Raw genomic sequence first — 18,785 nt, 5'->3', positions numbered from 1 at the left:
CCCCTAGAGCCTGCGCTCTGGAGCCACGGCAGACTTGCCTAAGTCCGTGCTTGCAAAGGAAGCATATGGCTTGTAGGCATCCCTCTGGAGGGAGCAGCTGAGGTTGAGCACAGAGCTGGACACTGGACACAATGTTCGGTGCCGTGTTATGTATGATGCGACACGTGTGTGTGACCCAGGTGCCCAAGAATCGGGAAACGGGGACTCGGTTACGGTCCATCCGCCTGATGGAACATCACAGTCGGGAGACACAATTCGTAACAACAAAGGAGACACGCAAATGCTTACCACGTCGTGAAAAGGAAACCACAGGAGTCAAAACTGTGGCTTTTCACCCCAATCTTTTCTTTCTGTTGGCCTGTTTCGCTCTTTCTATCTCCCTCCGTCCCTCTTATTTAGATATATAGATCCATGATAACAGATAATACACAGATGGATTTACCTACACGAACAGATTCAGATACTCCTAGAAAACAGACTAGAATTCGCTACGCTGAAATGCTAAGGATGCTTCCCTCACGACGGGATTTAAATCTTCGCCACGCACGCTTCTGAAATTTCAAAATTTTCTTCCATGCATATAAGTTAATTTTATAATCAGAAAAAATTAACACATTTACACTTGTGACTTTATGCATGGTTTTGCCTCATTTTCTTCTCTTGCTGTCTTTAAAATAGATGCCACCCATCGATGCAGAAATGTATAGATACTTGCCGACGGAGAAGTATTTGTCGGCTACCATCGGGCGACTCTTCTCGGGGTGTGTGGTCCAGGCCACTGGTCACCTAACAGATGGGGGGGGCTCTTGTCACACCCCAAGCCATAGTCATGAGGGGCTGGGGACAACCTGGGGGCCACCACGAGGGAAATGGATACAGCTGCCACGGTGAGGAGCAACGGGCCAAACGCCACATGGCAACGTGGCTGAACACGGAACGTTGAGTGGAGTAAGTGGGTGGCACAGGAAGGCTTCTGGCACAATTTCTGTACATCAGTAACAGATAGAACGCTGCATTTTTTAAGGGCACGTAGCAAGGATGCCCCAGCGTGGATGACACTGGGGTTTGTGACGTTTGTGACGCATTGTCTCAAATAGACCATGTGGTCTTCATCCCTTATTTCCCGACACCATGGAGGCCGTGTGCTGAGCCGTGGGCCACGGAGCCGGGATGGGGGTGCTCCCCCTGCCCCCCGTGGGCACCACCTTACCGGGAAACTCTACCAGCTCCCTCTGCAGGGCCTCCCGCTCCACTCGGACTCTTTCTAGAGTCTTCCTCAGCTCTCTGAGCTCAAATTCTTTGACGGGGAGGGAAGGTCAGAGAAGACCACCTCTTTCTGTTCTTTTCCATCAAAAACCTCCCCGTCTCTTTGAACGGTACCCCACCCAGGCTACGGCTGAGACCCTAGTATGCTCAGGTCACCCTCAAAACCCTTCCTGATAGAGTGCTTGCTTTCCCCGATAATACGAAGGACGTCTGTCCATTGGGGAAAACGTGAAGACACAGAAAGGAATAAAGAAAAACAGAATATCCTCTTCTTGTCTGTCAGCCATAACCACCATCTACACTGGCGTGGATTTTCACATGCGTGATTTCACATAGTTGGAAGAAGACAGGTCTTAGAACCCAACAGCCTGGGTTTAAATTTCAGCTCAGCCATTTCCCAGCTGTGCAACCACAGGCCAGTCACCTAACCTCTCTGTGCTGCACTTTCCTTAGTTTGTAAGAGAGGGATACCGTTGCCAACCGCTCAGTACTTTTATGAGAATTAAAAGAGGTAATCTGCCTAACGTTCTTAGACGTGTGCCCAGCTCAGTGGACGTTCTGCGTTATTTCCCATCCGATTTTTATTTTTACTTACTGTTTATTCTCCTAGATGGCATTTTTTTTTTGTTCCACTTACTATTATAAACCATGGGGCACCTCGGCGGCTCAGTCGGTTGAGCCTCTGACTTTGGCTCAGGTCATGATCTCGCGGTTTGTGGGCTCAAGCCTCGCGTCGGGCCCTGTGCTGACACCTCAGAGCCTGAAGCCTGCTTCAGATTCTGTGTCTCCCTCTCTCTCTGCCCCTCCCCTGCTTGCACTCTGTCTCTCTCTCTCAAAAATAAATATTAAAAAAATATTATATACTATTACGTAGGTTACTCTGACTAGGGTTACAAAGCCCTCGACCACCAAAGTTACCAGGGAAGTGCTGAACTTGACTACTTACTTTTCAGAAGTTTAAAGGCAAACTCTTGCCAGAAACACAAGTCAAGGGAAGCACAACGCTTCTCCGGAATCAGGCCCCGAGCGGAAGTGGATCGAGGTACTCGGCTTCCTCCTCTGAATCCCCTTTGTTCAAATTCTGACCTTCCTCTTTCTCCGGCGGTTCTGGGTGGAATCTTTTTTGAATTTCCCTGGAAAACAAAGAGGTCCCACGGCGAGGGGCAGCCCCACGAGCGGACCTGAGCAGCACCTCTGGGCCTGGCCTCCTGTCCAGATGCGAGCAAGCAGGTCCCTGCTCGGGGTCTCCGTGCGGACGGACAAATAGACAGGCTGCACGGGGGCCGAGGCCAGATGGGCAGCAGCAGGGGTGTCTCCTGGGGAGCGGTCCTTGGCTCAGGTCTAAGTCGCACATTCAATGCTGTTCAATGCTGTGGTTTTCGGTCTATTCCCAGAGTTGTGCCACCATCACCATGGGCGATTTTAGAACACGTTCACCACTGCGAAAAGAAACCTGGTGCCTTTAGCCACGCCCCTCCCCACCTGCTCTCCCCTCCCCCAGCCCCAGGCAAGCACTGATCAGCTTTCTGTCTCCATAGGTTTCCCTATTCTGGACATTTCGTATTCCTGGAACCATACAACAGGTGGCCCTTTGTGACCGGGTTTTCAATTTATCGTGTCGTCAAGGCTCAGCCACCCCGGGTGCCACTAGGGCGACCGGTGAGCTCGGCTGGAGCGGGTAGGCAGTGCCCTGCTTCCCGCCGCCCACGGCACCTGCAGCCCCCGCCCTGGGACCCCTTTCACGGGCACCCACTCATCTGGTGATGGATGTTCGGGTTGTACCCACTTTAGGGCTGTCGTGAATAATGCCGTTGTATACTCTCACAGTGTCGTGTGGATGTTATCTTTCAGTGGCCTTGGGTGAACACACTCAGGAGCGAATCTGCTTGGTCATTTGGTGACTCGGCAGCTTTACTTTTAAGGAACCGTGAGGCCATTGTCCAAAGTGGCCGCACAGCTACACATTCCCACCAGCAGTGAATACGGGCTTGTGCACAGGAGCGAGGCCGGCCCACGGGCTGCGGAAGGCCCTTCTGGGACCAGGGAGCTCCAGGGGACACACACAGGCGTCGCAGGGCAGGGGCTGTGGGTGCCGGGGGCAGTGGGAGGCAGGGCGCTGCTGACCCACTCCAGCCAAGCTCGCCGTGGCACTAGAAGCATCCAGGGTGTGCTGGCATCTGTATCAGCCCCATAAGGCCCGAGGTCACTGTTCCCTCGTGCATTGGAGGAAACACAGGCCATGGTGGAGACTTGCCCAGGGCATTCAAGGAGGTAAGGGGCGGAGCAGGGATTCAGGCTCAGGCCCTCGGCGGTGACAGGGACAGTTCTGTCCACCTAAGGAGCCGTCGGGACGGAGAAGCCTGGGGGACATTCCACGGAAGGCTGACATCAAGTATGAAAAAGCTGGGTCCGCCTCTGGGGACAGAAGGCACCTCCGTGCTCGCTCGCCTCTTTTTGAGGCTATGAAAACGAGCTAAACTTAAGTGCAGTCATGGTTGCAGGTATCCGAATATTTGAAGAACCGCTTTCAGTGGGTGGACTTTACGGTGTTTAAACTCCACCTGCACGGCGCTGTCTGAAGTCAGAGCTCTGGGGCCTTGCCCCCTGTGAGTGGAAGCGGGGACTGGGGACAGGAGAGCTGAGGTTCTTTCGGGGAGGAGACGGCAGAGGCAGGCGATCCCGGGGGCTCACTCCCCCTAGGGGGACCCCGGAGCCACAAGAGCTGGGTGAGGCCTGGGCCCTGAAGATAAGTGGGGCCCCACCCCCCCCCTCCCGCCACAGTCAGGACCAAGCCTCGGTCGGCGACGCCCGAAGCCCTGCTTCCCAGCAAAAGTGCAGCCACACGAGCAGAAACAAAGAGTCCTCACGAGCCCGACCGTTGACATAAAGTTTGCAGGCGGTTTAGAGGAAAGAGGCACAAGGCGTGCCCATGTCGGTTCCCTTCTGGAAACTGCAAAGGCCTCAGAGAGTTGCACCGGGTCACAGCCACACGCATCTGTGACTCCACGGTCCCCTGGCACGCGATGTTACAGGTTGCGAAACGAGCCTTAATCCTCTCCAGCGGGTAATTTACACAGTGCAACTCCAGGCTTCGGCACGCACAGGTTACGCTCGACTGCAGGGAACGGGATGCCTTTTTATCCTCATTGCCATCACTCACCTTAAACAAGACAGGACTGAGTGTAGTTTATTGCCTTTAAACCCCGGCCTTAACACGGGGCCGCTGTACATCCGGGCGTGTCTTCATGCCGTGTTTACGGAGCGTCTACTCGGGGCCAGAGATGCGTCCTGCCGACCGACACCCGCCTTCCCTCCGGGAGGGCAGACCAAGGCACGTGTGCCCATGTGTCTTGCCAGGTGGTGGTGACAGCAATAGGGGATGATAATCGCAAAGCAAAGCGATGATCACGTATGGGAATCTCAGGAGCCCCAAGGAAGCCCCCACCCAAGTCAGGGACCAGGGAAGACGTCATGAAGGAGGGGGCAACGTGGCCGTGCCAGGCCTGCCCAAGGCACCGATGTAGGTCCTCGAAGAGGCCTGAGCAGTGGGCAGTTTCATCCTTCCTTTAAATTTTTTTTTTTCAGCGTTTATTTATTTTGGGGACAGAGAGAGACAGAGCATGAACGGGGGAGGGGCAGAGAGAGAGGGAGACACAGAATCGGAAACAGGCTCCAGGCTCTGAGCCATCAGCCCAGAGCCCGACGTGGGGCTCAAACTCACGGACCGCGAGATCGTGACCTGGCTGAAGTCGGACGCTTAACCGACTGCGCCACCCAGGCGCCCCCATCCTTCCTTTACAGATGAGATAGTGGAAGCACAGAGAGGTTAAGCAACTGGCCCCGGGCCGCTCAGCAAGCAGAGAAGGGGCTTAAGTCAGACCTAGTTCTGCCTTAACGACATTAAAGAATCGTGGAAAACAAGAAACAACTGTCACCCCCCACGACAGAGCTTGACCGAGCTGTTTCATTCATAGAGGATCTTTTCCAGCCCCAGAGCACACCTGTAATGCCATATAGCTGAGATCATCCCGGGGCCTCTCTGTTCTGTGGGCCTCATTTCACTGGAATGCAAGGCTTCTTAGTGCAACACCGTTGTATTGATCCATATACTTCCGTCTTCTTGGGCCAGAGCTCTGTGTCATTCTTTCTGTGTTCCTAGCACCTGGTTCAGTGCCTGGGAAGGGGTAGGAGCTCAGGCGTTATTTGTTGAACAAATTCATCTATGCATGCCTGCCTTGACCCAGCAAATACACATGCAGGGCCTACTACGCATGCCCGGCCTGGTTCTAGGCCCGGGAGGCGTGCAGTGAATAAAAGGTAAGCATCCCCTGACACGAGGGGCTTCTCTGCTGGAGGGAGATGGCAAAAAACCTAGACGGGCAAACGAAAGAGGCTTCTAGAAGAAGACAGAATGATGGACAGACACGAGGCAGGGGAGGCCGGGAGGGGCGGGAGGTGTGTAGCTATAGACAGAGCGACCGGGGCCCGTCTTCCAGAAGTTAACATCTGAGCAAGAGCTGGGTGAAGGGGTGAAGGGAGGGCACAAGCCCACAGAGACGTGGCCACCGAGGCTGCAGGCAGGCAGAACGCGGAAACCAGGCCCTGAGCTTAGTGAAGAGGCAAATCACACAGAGAAGGAAACCATCAGGAAAGCAAAGGGACAACCTGCTGAATGGGAGAAGATATTTGTAAATGACGCTTCTGATGAGCAGCTAAGATCCAAAATATGTAAAGAACTTACACAGCTCAGCACCAAAAACAAGCAAACAAACACAAAAAAACCGAACAACCCCATTCAAAAATGGGCAGTGGGGCGCCTGGGTGGCTCGGTCGGTTGAGCATCCAACTCTTGGTTTCAGCTCGGGTCATGATCTCACGGTCCGTGGGTTCGAGCCCCACGTCGGGCTCTGCGCTGACAGTGCTTGGGATTCTCTCCCTCTCTGCCCCTCCCCCATCCACCTACACTCTCAAAATAAATAAATATTTATTAAAAAAAAACCCAAATTGGAGCGGGGTTTGGGGCACACCAGCTTTTTGTGCGATGACCGTCGCCAACGACCACGATTAGAAGGGTCACAGGGCTCCCGCGTGACCCAGGGTTAAGCAGGACGAGGTTCTCCACTAGGTCTGACAAAAGGCACGTTTAGGAAGAAAAGCATGGGCAGAAGATGACAGCCGCTCTCAGCGGACCCTCGGCCAGGGGTCTCAGGGCACAGTTTTCTTAGCTCTGACGTTCGCAGTGAGGACCGGAGACCCCACTCTGCTCGCCTGGGGTGACTGTGTCCCCTGCACGCGGGACCGGCGGTTTTCAGATTGATTGGTTTTGAGCTGCAGGTGCTTGGTGAAAGGCAAACGTGAGGTGGGAACCTAGCAAGGATAATGTGCCGGAGGGGAGACACCTGTGGACCCGTGTGTTGTCTCTGCTTGTTTTTTGCAAATAAAGTTTTATTGGCACACAGCCACGCCCACTTGTTTACACGTGGCCTACGGCGGCCGTCCTGCTGCAGCCCCAGAGTGGCCCCGAAGCCTCAGGCGTGAACGCCTAGCCCTTTACAGAAGTTTCTAGTCCCCGCTCTGGACGGGCCTGGGGTGGCTGCCCGAGCTCCGGCGCGAAAGGACGGAGGTAGCAAGTGTGAATCTTTGCCAAACTCCTGCCACGTGCCAGGCACCGAGCACCAAGCTCCCTGCGATTTGGTGCAGCCAGATCTGCACCACGCCCTGCATGGAAGGCCGGAGTACAGCCCCCTTTTCATATGAGGAAACCGAGGCACACAGTGCTGGCGTGACTTGTGCCAAGTCACAGAGCCAGTACAGGGCGGAGCGGGGATTTGAACCCAGGCCTTTGGACTCCTGAGCTCACAACCTGACTGCTGTGCACAGAGCTCTCAGCCCAGGCCCAGGTGGGAGCGAGACGCAGCAGGGTGGGGGGACCGGTGAGCTCTGCTGGCAAGCCCTGGGGACACCGGGCAGTCCCAGCAGGAAACAGCCCTCGACACGGGCACTGGGTGGACCCCAAAGCCACTGACAAGGAGCCCACCTCCCTGGACCCGAGCAGTCACCTGTGTGGCCACGGACTGGCTCCCGGACCCCTGCCGGTGAGGACTGCCAGCACCGCCCTGTGGGCGTGTGCCCCGAGGAGGACACGAGTGCCACGGTGGCCAGTGACAGGACTTCCGAAGAGGAGGAAAAGGTGATGAATGGACAGCGCCCTCCACGGTCAAGGCGTGGTGAGTAGACGCTCAATAAACGCAGCTCCCGTCTCTTCCTTAGGCTGGGACCCCCAGGGCGGACCCCGAGGCAAGGCTTTCAGTGTGAATGGATTTTTTGGGGTGGCGATGCTGGGAAACATTGGTGGGGGAGTGGGGAGGTGAGTCAAGTAGGGGAAGAAAGCCAGGACAGGGTATCTTGCTGAGTAGCGGCCAGCATAGTCCATCTACTGGATACAGGGTCAGTGTCCCAACGATACAAGGAGGTGGCCTTTACGGTGAAGGTGACTGGTGTGAACATTCACTGAGGCCGAGGCTCATACCAACCAGCTTTCCAAACACGCCTCCTGCCGTTAACCATCCCAGAGTCTCAGGCCCCGCAGGGAGAGTTCCAGCCCCCCCTGGCCGGGCCCCACTCACCACACAGGGCCTGTGCCTCGTGCGCCGTTTGCCTCCCCGGGAAGGCTCGGGAAGCCTGGGAGCGCTGGGAGGACTGAAGCTCCCGGTTGTAGCGCTGCTTGTCCTCATCTGCCCCATAAACATACCTCTGGAGAAAAGAGAACAGTGGCTCTCAGACTGTCCTGATCTGGGTGGGTGTGTTGGGGGGGGTGGGGGCGGTCCTCTTGTCCAACTTGCCTTGGGTTCTCTAGGATGGTCCCAAGAAGCTACTACCCAGCTTTTGCTTGCACACCCCTGGGGACGGGGACCTCACTATCTACCAGCAAGTTCATTCCCTGTTTGAATGATGCTGACACTACAGAAGGTTTTTCTGCCAATAAACTGGAACCTGCCTCCCTGAGGCTTTCACTACTCTGTCGCATGTGATTGGATGATTGCAGAGGAGGTAGCACTACCAGCCATACTTCTGTTCAATGATCACTCATGCGGAATCAGTGCTTTACCCTGTGCAGGGTGCTGGGCTGGGTACTGGTGAGAGAGAAGTGAGACCCAGCCCCAGGCTGCCCCATCGGGCACTGTTTTCCCTCTGTCGATAACACCCGCCTCACTTTTCCTCCTCTGGCCAAATCTTACTTATCCTACAAGATCCCTCACAGGGAATTTATTTACCTCCTTGAGAATCTTTTTTCTGATGCCCTCAGGCTGGCTCGGGCACTACCACACTCGCTCAGGTACCTCCTGGAGTCGGCCAGACCCTTGTCCCAGGCCACCCTCACTCTAGATTGTATGTGGTCCCTTCAGGGGCACCGACTCCCTTGACTGCGTGCTCCTGAACGCAGGGACTTGGCCTCATCTCCAGCCACAGAGGCTGACCCCAGGCTGGTGTAACCCAGGGACAACCGGGGGACAGGGTGGGCAGTGTGCATGGCAAAAGTTTGCCCTAAGAACACCCGTCAGGTCAGTAATATTCACATTGGTTATTTAATTTAGGCACCTGGTAATTAGAAATAATCATGTTATTAAGTTGAAAATAATTCAAAGCATTGATATGCTGGGCTGGTTCTTCTAATGTGTGGAGCTGACAGTCCCTTAGACGGCCTCTTTCCTCCGGCTTCTGGACCCTCTTTCTACCTGTCAGATGACACATAGCCTCAGTCCTATTCTTGCAGGGACCTGAGTCCCACCGAGGAGACTGCTGACGAGAGTGTAAGGCAGGGTTTTTAAAACTAGGCCTTGGAGGGGCTCCAAGCACGGCAGCTGGGGCAGGGAGAGGGTGAATGGTTTCTGAGATCATGAAACCAGCTCAGAGATTCCCTAAAACCTTGAATCAGAGGCTCTGCCCCTCGCTGTCCCACAGGAAATGCCCTGGGCTTTGCCGTCACCATGCTGGTTTGCACAGAAAATTGTAATTTTGTCTCAGCCCCTCAGACTGGAATGTTAGGGGTTTAAGTCATTGTAACGGGTGCGGACCAACCCTAACCACCCTCACGAAACTGTAACCACAGCAGCTTTGCTTTGATCCGCTTGTCACGTTAGCATGTATGTGGTGGGGACACTTCTTGCCCACTGCTGATGTTTCCTTCTGTACAGAGGGAGCTCCGTTAGCTTAACCGTCCTGGCGCCTCCTTCACCAGTGGGAAGAGTGGCTTATCTGAGTGGTAAGTTGGAGCCAGCATCAGAGATTCTCAGTGGGGTCCCTCCTTCTCTCCCCTCCTCTGGGATCCACTGGCTGGCAGAGAGCAAGGGTTCTTGTCTGTTCTTGGCCACACAGTCTGGGGCCTGCCCCTTCCAGGACAGCCAGGAATTGTCCAGTTGTCTGGCCCCTGGATCTATTTCCCAAATGGTTGCAAAGCTGGGTTGTAAGAAGAGGGCTGATGGTGATTCCCACCCCCCCCCCCCCCAAATAAGGACTCTCTGTAATAGTTAAGTTGAACCAAGCGTTTTCTGTGGCCGAGACAAGTTGAACGTTCAGAGGTTTAAAGAAGTTCATCTCAGGGTCTTCGTATTTGACCCGAAGAAATGACACTCTGGAGGCAGGGGGCCTGTTCTGAGAAAAGTATGGGCTTTGGGGTCAGACACACTTAGAAGGGGTTTGGGAGGGCTTCCCGGAGGAGGTGACGTTGGCGCAGGCATGACTTGATCAGTGTGGCAAGTACGGAGGGGCAGCAGAAGTTGACAGTGGACACATGTGCCGTGCTAAAAGGGCTTTGGCCGTACCCCACATGTTGGTGTTTCCTCCGCCGTTACCCCCAGAACATACTTACGTGGGAGGTTACAGATGCTCTGTGGAAAAGGGGTTCCATGCAGAATTAGTTTGAGAAATTCCTCACCCTGGCGCTGAGACTCGGAGACTCTCATGCCCCCAGAGGGGTTTCCTCTGTCTGTCCCTCCACACCTCCTTCCAAGAGAGCATGGGCCTCGAGCCGAACAGAGTTCTATATTAAACGCTCCTAAAACATTCTGCAGAGCTGAGAACCTAGCTCGTGTGATTTACTGCGGAACTTCCTAAACTTATTTGACAACTTACGTTTTGGTAAGTGCTGGTTGCCAAAAGCAGAGGAGAACCAGGGGTGGGGTGGAGGCGCCTCGTGTCCGCTCTCCAGAAGGTTCCCCATGGCTCCAGTGTGAAAAGATGCTGGGGGCGGGGGACAGCCCTGATGGAGGCTGTTGATGGGGGCGGGGGCCGCTCATTCTGTGCAGGAAAGGACTTTCTTGCTTTTCCTCTCGAGACCGCTGAGTGCACTGGGCAGCCAACATCTTTGTGATTTCTGCACAGGGCAGATCCGGGTGCTGGGCCCTCAGCTGACTCCTCCCGCTCATTTAGGATCGGAAGACACAGCTCCGAGCGACCGGCTGCAGGGGCCGGGGAGGGTCAGAGGGTCAGCTATTTCCACCTCCTGTTTTTTTACAAAAATAAGTAGTCATGGGTTTGCCCATGTTTTCAATCTCACCAGGGAGTGGAGGTTAATTCAGGAGGGAAAATACTCAAATGGCTGATTTATCCAGAGACTCATGAAAGACGCTAGTCGAGGAGGCTCCCCGAGGCAGGGGCATGAGGTGCACCAAGAGCGGGAGGCAAGTCTGAGCCTCGGTTTCCCCCTCTGTGTGATGGTCGTGCACAATGTTCCTGTCCGCAGGGTTACAGGAGACGGAGAAGAAGGCCTTCACCCTGAGAAACACAGAGACCCTGCGGATAAAGAGCAAAGAGCACCAGCTTCCGGAACAGCAAGGTGACCTGCAGGGCAGTGGGAAGGGACTGTCACGGGGCCTCTTTTCTGCAGCCCAAGATGCCAGGGGACGAGGGACAAGGTTTCATGGCACCGGGAGGGGCGTCTTGAGCCTCAGTGGAGGTTCACTAGCTCACTGCAAAGCACCCACATCCGCAAGCCCAGAAGGGAAGCCAGACCTGCCGTCCCCAGAGCCACCGCCTTCTGGTCTGTGACCCACACCCAGCTTCCGTTCTCTCCTTTGAGCATCGTCAGAACCTTAGTAGGGCTTAAAGAACTATACCACCCACACTCACCCCCTGTGGTGTTAGGTCTCCTGACGGACAACAGATGAAGGTGGAGATGGGGTCATGGCCACGCCCTGCACACAGCACAGGCCACATGGTGAGCCGGGAACGTGCCTTCACACCCTGTCAGGCAGTCCGCCCCCTCTTACCCTGTCGTAGGAGTGTGGGGAGCAGAAATATCCCTCGGGGGCTTCTGTTTCTTGCCTTCGGGCCAGCCCCCTTTCCTTCTCTGAAGCAGAAATAGCAGAGAAGAAAACCTCAAGACTGTCAACAATGACTTACCGTATTCGCATCACAGTTTACAACAATAACGACAGGACACCGAAGTGTCCTCCCTGTCCGCGTGGCTTCTAAACTCTGCAGAGTAGCAGTGACCATCCCCTGAACGTGAGGGAACCCAGGCACAGAGATGCAACCACTGCCCCAGTGCTCCCCAGCAGGTGCGGGAGCCGGGACGTTCCCTCTCGTCCAAGCTGCGTAATGCTCGTCGGGTGTGATCAAGAAAGCAACCCACGGAGGGATGGGGCCAAACCTCTGCCCTGGGGGCAGGGGGCAGGGGGCAGGGGGCAGGGCAGAGGGCTAACATCTGCGCTTGACTGAAGCAGCCTGGGCTTATAGCTCAGCTCTGCCACTCACCTCCTCTGTGGCCATAGGCAAGTTAGTAACTTCCCTGTGCCTCAGTTTCCCCACTTGTAAAATGGAGATCATGATGATAGTCCTTACCTGTGGGCTGCAGTGAGGCTGCGGTGAGGATGAAATGTATTAATATTCATGTTGTTCTTAAAACAGGGCCAGGTGCCCAGTAGTGCTGAGTGCCAGCCGTGATGACTGAACACAGAACTCTCCCCCACTGAAGCCAGATCTTGGGAGGGAAATCCAAGCTGTAGACTCCCTGTCCCGTTCATTGGTTTCCTTGGTTCCATCGACAGCACCTGAGCCCCTGCTACCATCAGGGCCCTGTGCCATGCTCGGAGTCTAGATGGCTAACAGGACACAGGCCCTGCCCTCAAGCAGCTCACAGTCCAATGTGGAGGCTGTGTTGTATAGGAATAATTGCAACGATTCATTACAAGGGGTAGAGGCTACCCAACGACAGCCTGGACATCCTTGCATTCAGGGCTCAGTGTCAGAGTTTCCTAAACCAAACACGTGCATGTGCCCGGAACAGTGGAGAGGACTCAATACGTGCCCTATATGATACACCTCTGTTCCAACTGTTCCAACTCTCCAGCTCAAAGCTTCCTCCCAGACACGTCCGTTTTGGCCTTCCCAGGGCCAGGGGATACAACGCTGGGCAGCGGCTCAGCAGGCTGCCTGGGCGATGATTTGGCAGTGCCCCAGCCAGGTCAGATGGGCTGAAGGACGGAGAAGGTCCCGGTAGCACTTGGCATCAGGGACTTAAGGAGCAGGAGGGCAGAGCTCAGGCCAGGAAGAGGCAGAGGGCCAGGGTGGCAAGCACATGTGGTAATGAGATGGTGTGCAGAACACCTAGCAAGATGCCAGGCATGCCGTAGGCACATAATAATGACGCTCTCCCTCATTCCCCCCTACGCATGGACTATGCTGCTGATAACCTAGAGTCTGCAAGAGAAGGACAATTCTTTCAGGACCCTGGAGAGCTCCCGGGGGCCCCAGGTCAGTTCTGATTCCGTGTAAGGAACACAGAAAACCGGGGCTCACCAAGGGCTTCCGGAATGGGAGTCTCACGTTGCCCGGTTACGGCAAATACTATCACCATCGCAGGCTGCAGGAAGACACTCAGGAAGATGATGTGACTGTCCACTGAGTGGCTGTGCTGAGCCGAGGGCTGGGAGCACACACGGCTTCGGTTAGAGCCTTACCTCCTGAGGAAGCCCTGCAGCACAGAGGGGAAGTCATTTGTTTCAAATTAGAGGAAATACTGCCATGTTTTTTATCGCGCTTCTCTCAAATTAAGTGCACGTATTTATGATTTTACCACCATCCTTGGCCCTTTGCTTCAGTTTCTTTATTAAAAGAAACTCTTCCCTGGCTGTCTTCTTAGCTTGCCCGGAAACTATCATCACAGAGACAGAGGTACTTGGGCGATGTTTCTCTGAAGCCTTTTGCCCTCACTCAGTTTCTCACGCAGGATTTGTACTTAGTCGACCCTGCCCTAAACAGAGCCACGTACACAGTGAGCTGGTCATTAGCACAGGGTGTTACTGCGCGGAGAACATTCCCACACACTTGAGCACATCCATTAACAAGGAGAACACGGTGAGCGAGACAAGAGTGATGAAAACAGCGTGGCCAGCAGTGAAGCAGAAAGTCCACTCTCAGCAGAGGAGAGAGTTGATTTTGCATTTTGATTGGCGAAATTCACGGAGGGGAAAAATCCTTTCCAATAGGATTCTGGACCAGCCCAGACCTTTCATATTCAAAATTCAACAGGATATTTGGTTCTATAAACAGAACTTTCTTTGACAAAGAAAACCCACTCGGGGTGTCAGCAAGGTGGCGTGGAAGGTACAAGTGACAGACGTGGTTCGCGCCCCCCCCCCCCCAGCTCTGACATGGACAGGATCCTACAAGGAGACTGAGCAAGCAGCAAAGAGAAAAGTCATGTCCTTCATTTGGGAACCAGACCACAGCTCGGATGAGGCTTGTAACCGTGCTTTAGCAAAGGGCTCTTGGCTCCTGTAAGTTATACGGTTGATTCCCCAGCAAAGTCCGGGTCCTGGGTATTTTTGCATGAGAGCAGTCAGGGGCTTTGTTAAGGGCATACGGCACCCCTCCCCCCGCTGCGTCTGAACAGTGACGATGTTTGTTACAAGACGGTACCTGCGTCACACGGTTCCAGACAACCATGAGAAAAGTTAGACTGTTAAGGGCCGGGTCCCTGCATTTAGATACCACGGTCCTCTTAAAACTCTGGTACATTTACTTCTCAGATAAACCAACGCTACAAAAGAAGTACTTTTCAATTTTTCTTAATGGGGGGCTGTTAGGCCCCCATGGAAACCCCCTTGCCTAATTTCTCGTCTCCATTTGAGCCAGCTTTGCAGACCAGATGCTTCAGGGACAGTCGACGATTCTGTGCGGCCAAGGAGGCTGGTGGTCAGAGCACGGATTCAGCAGTAAGACAGCCCAGATTCGAGTCCCGGTGTCTCCACGGACGGCTGTGGAACCTCGAGCACGTGACCTACCCTCCCCGTGCCCCGGTGCCCTCCTCCAGGCACAGAGACGCCCGCTGTTCCCTCACTGGCTGCGACGGGCACTGAGCTGGGATGGGCGTCCGGGGTCCAGGAAGCCCGTGGGGTGACTGTTACTGCTACTGAGGTCAGCCCTCTTGTGTTCTAATTCTGCTACACCTTCTGTACCTGGTGCAGAAGTCCTAAGACCTTTGTGAGTGCGCCTCCGCCTGGCTTGTTGTGACAGTCACATGGGGAAGGTCTTCACGAGAAAGTGACACCATAATTGGGACTTAGCTGTGGCTTCAGAGGAACCAAGGCCTGAGTTAAGCTCCTGACACATCTCTCTGTGGCTGCGGTGGGCACTGTCATCGCCCCCGTAACCATTCTCTCCTTCTTCATTAGGAATTGAACCCTGATTCTTAGCTGGGCACATGACCACTCGGAATAAATATGTTTCTCAGACTTCCTTGCAGCCAGATGGGGCCCTGTGACTAAGTTCTAGCTAATAAGGGCAGACCGAAATACGGCGTGCAACTTCTGGAGCATTCTCATAAAAGGAAGGCGTCTTTTTCATCTCTTTCTCCCTCTTGCTGGACGGATGCAGACAGGAGGGCTGGTGCTCAAGCAGCCACCTTGGGCTGTGAGGCAACAAGCTAAGGAAAGTAGAGCGATGAGATGGAAGGACTTTGGGCCCCTGCTGGTTGTGATACCTCCATACCAGCCCCAAAACACCTACCTTCTTATGTCACTCACATGAGAAAGAAACCACTTGCTATACAGTCTCAATCACTGTTACTTAGGGAGTTTTCTGTCATGTGAAGTTCAGCCTGATGCTGATGGATACAGAGGCTTACTGCTTTTATTTTTGTATTTCTAAGAAGATCTGGTCATCTCCCACCTGAACTATTACAATAATCAGGGACAAAGGAAAAACAAACTGTTGTGCAGCTATTATGGAACAGACCCTTTGGTAGGGGACAACTATTTCGCTTTCAGAATAGATCGGGCCATCTCCATGTGAGAACTGCTCGCCTCACCCCAGAATGTTCACCAGCGACCTCCAGTCTTCTGATGTGGCTGGGCTCAGGAGCCTGATTCCCACACTGCCATTTACTGTGTGACCCTGGCAAGTTCCTTGACTTCTCTGTGCCTTAGTTCTATCCCCACTGAAAAGTGGGGGTAAAAATATCAACCTCACAGGGTTGAGAGAGTTCAGAGACAATGCACAGGAGTTCCTGGCCCAGAGGTCAGAACACAGAAAATGTTAAACATGCAGCTGTTAACAATGTTAGCACAGTACGTGAGCCCTCTGTGCCCGGCCTGGGTATTGCACTTGCCCTTGGCTCGTCTGTGTCCTGCTCCTTTGGGGCACCCTGGTTGGCCAGCATTATGTGCTGCATGGGCAGAGATGCAGGTCCCGGCAGTGGGTGCGGATCACGGAGCTCCCGGGGGGCAGCCACCTGTCTCATTTTGAGGTGGGAAAAGGGACTCTGCAGGTGCTGGGACAGGAGGAAATGGCCCCATAAGGTCAGAGGCACTGAAATCACTACCACCTCCTTGGGTCTGTCTGGGAACAGGCACTCTGCAAGGTGACATCTGCATTTTCAGATGCTCCCAAGTGACAGCAAACTCCTGAAACCTGAGTTGTGGCGGTCACTTTTCTGGGGCCCAGAAGGGTAACCACACAGAGAAGGTTTCTATGCCTTGCATAGAAACAAGGCGGGACCCGGCGAGCTGGCACAACTTTTTAAACCATTTAACCATTTAAAAATTCTGTTTATAAAACCAAATACCCAAATTTCCCCTTCTGCTGCAATTTGACACTTAGACTATTTAACCATTGTTAAAAATGGGGGCTCTGGACCCAGACCACCTGGGCTCAGACCCCCGCTCCCATGGATTAGCTTTACATCATCAGCAACACGCTTCACCCACAGGGACAGCGGTTTCCTCTGTGTATGTTGGGGCACAATTCACAGAGTTGTTGGAAGGCCTACTCGCACAACAGTACTGACCGGACGCCCGCCGTATGCTGGATGTGGCAGGCGTCAGGGCAGAGAACCCACAGGAACCCAGTTCTCCTGGAGTTGACGTTCTGGGGGTGGGGATTAGACTGAAACTTGTAAAGTACAGTGCATGGCACTTAGTGGACTGTTGGAGTCATTTTAGTGGCTTTTTAAATTGGTGCATTTGCAGAAATCTATCCCTCGAGCATGTCGACGGTGGTCAGGTTATCCCCTGATCCCTGGTGAAGGAGGCAGGATGGTAATGAGGATCCCACTTTACAGACGGGAGGGAGGTGGGAACGGGACGCTGCCTAGCTCAGGTCTAACAGGTGCACGCACCACCCTGCTTTCTCCTACCTACACGTGCATGCAGGCCCGTGTGTCACTGGGGAAATGAGGTCCAGGGGTGCCGAATGATGGCCCAGAAAAACACAGGTAGGAAGGCCAAGCGAAGTCTTGAACCCAGGTCTCCTGGCCGTCAGCCCAGTGGTCTGTCCTGCTCCCCCACCTGACCCAGCCGCAGTTCCTTATGCAGAGGGGAAGGTTACAACTCTCAAGGTATGTGCTCAAGTGCGACCCTATTAGTATCCTGTCTTAATCAACAAGCCATGATGCAGGAAACGCCCCCTGCCAAATTGTCCCAGGCCCCGGCTTGTCTGGGAGTGAGGACAGACAGGAAGGAATCACTGAGTTGCCACTCACTTCCTAGGAAGAGGAAACGTGGCAAATGGTGATGACCAAACCCAGAGTTCCAGGACTTTCCTGGCCTGTCCCCATTTCTGTATCCACATGGCCAAGGCCTTGTAATCCATTCACTGTCTTGTTTTTGTTTTGTTTTGTTTTGTTTTGTTTTAGATGGTGTTTTTGAATCGCAGCTCATGGGTACGGCTCAGAACTCAAGGGGTACCCATGGGACAATGGTAAAAGCCAGAGCTAGCCTGCCCCTCTCATCCTGCAGCACCCACATTCCTCCCTGGAGGCAACCACTGTTAGGAGGCCCTTCACCTGACCTTCCAGAGCCAGCCTGTGCATTTACACACACTTCCGTCCCCTGCATGGTGGCAAAATGGTTGCACTGCACTTTATTTGCTTCTTTTGTCCACTATGCTTTAGAGCTCCCTCTGCTGGCCATTTAGAGCCACCACAGTTTTGGGAAAGCTGCACCCTGTTCGCAGTGCGGACGGGCCACTGTGCGTTTAGCAGCCCCTGGTAGCAGATGCAGGTTATTCCTGGTCTTTGCACGCATGGCGCTCCATGCGTGTGGTGGGCTCTCTAGGAATTGGGTTGTTGGGTCAAAGGGCATGGGGATTTGTGGTCCACATGGACCAGACAGACCCTGGTGGGCACCATCCCTTCTGTGGTGCTGCACCCATTTCGCACCTACCAACAGCATCAGACTCGCCCTCTTCACAGAGATCCCCGCCTCTGGGCCCGGAGACGACAGTCCCACCTCCCTCTCTGCTCACATCCTCTATGGCTCCCTTGACTTGGGCATGAAGTCCGGGTCCCCTGGCCTGTCATTTGAGGCTCCAGGAGGCTGGGCCTTCACGCTCCCCCGGCCCTACATTCATCCAACGGATATAAACGACACTGAGAGGGAGAGTCGATGTGGATGACGATCAGACCCTTTAAGTGTATTATCCCGTTCGATCTTTGGCATAACTCATCACCATGGTGACATCCACAGGTAGAGAAAGATGTTCAGGCAGGCCCATGACCCTCCTGTATGTCCACAGCAGGGCAGAGGCAGAAGAGACCCTCCACTGTGGGCTGCCTCCCCTGCCACCTCCCCAACAAACAGAAATCTTCTCCCCTCCAGTACAGCCTGACTTTAGACAGCCTCACCTTGCTGGGCCCAGCCCTGAATCTCCCCTGCCTCGGCCCCTCTCCAAAGGTCCAGCACAGCCAGCCGCAGACAGGACCCCATTTGGGAGTCAGCCAGCCCTCAGCTGATTCATTCGCTTAGGGGACAGACATAAGTACCGGGGTCGGAGGGAGTGCCAGGGCCCAGGCAGAGGCTGCAGAAACAGCGGTGGGTGACAGCTCAGCCTATGCGAGCTCTTGGTCAACACCAAGTCTTAGTTCCCTGGAGGGCAAAAGCCATGGTGGTTGCTTTGCCCAGTACTCTCACCTTGATTGTGGGAGATGGGAGCCTCGGAACAAAGACCTGAACCTCTCCCACCTCCATTTTAACATCTGTGCGCTTGGCAACAAGCTCTAGCACCCACCGAACCGGGTT

At 54.3% G+C, this 18,785-nt stretch overlaps 1 long non-coding RNA gene across 1 annotated transcript; it reads left to right on the top strand.

Annotated features, from left to right (window-relative positions):
* Window positions 1-12,437: 12,437 nt before the first annotated feature.
* Window positions 12,438-15,016, top strand: LOC123385124. Its single transcript, XR_006597257.1, has 2 exons — window positions 12,438-14,045; window positions 14,404-15,016. It is a non-coding gene; the product is annotated as an uncharacterized LOC123385124 (long non-coding RNA).
* Window positions 15,017-18,785: the final 3,769 nt, after the last annotated feature.

Source organism: Felis catus, chromosome B1 (assembly GCF_018350175.1).
Source record: "Felis catus isolate Fca126 chromosome B1, F.catus_Fca126_mat1.0, whole genome shotgun sequence".
Lineage (NCBI taxonomy): Eukaryota > Metazoa > Chordata > Mammalia > Carnivora > Felidae > Felis > Felis catus.
The sequence above is the reverse complement of the archived record's forward strand: the minus strand, read 5'-3'. Positions and strand labels throughout refer to the sequence as shown.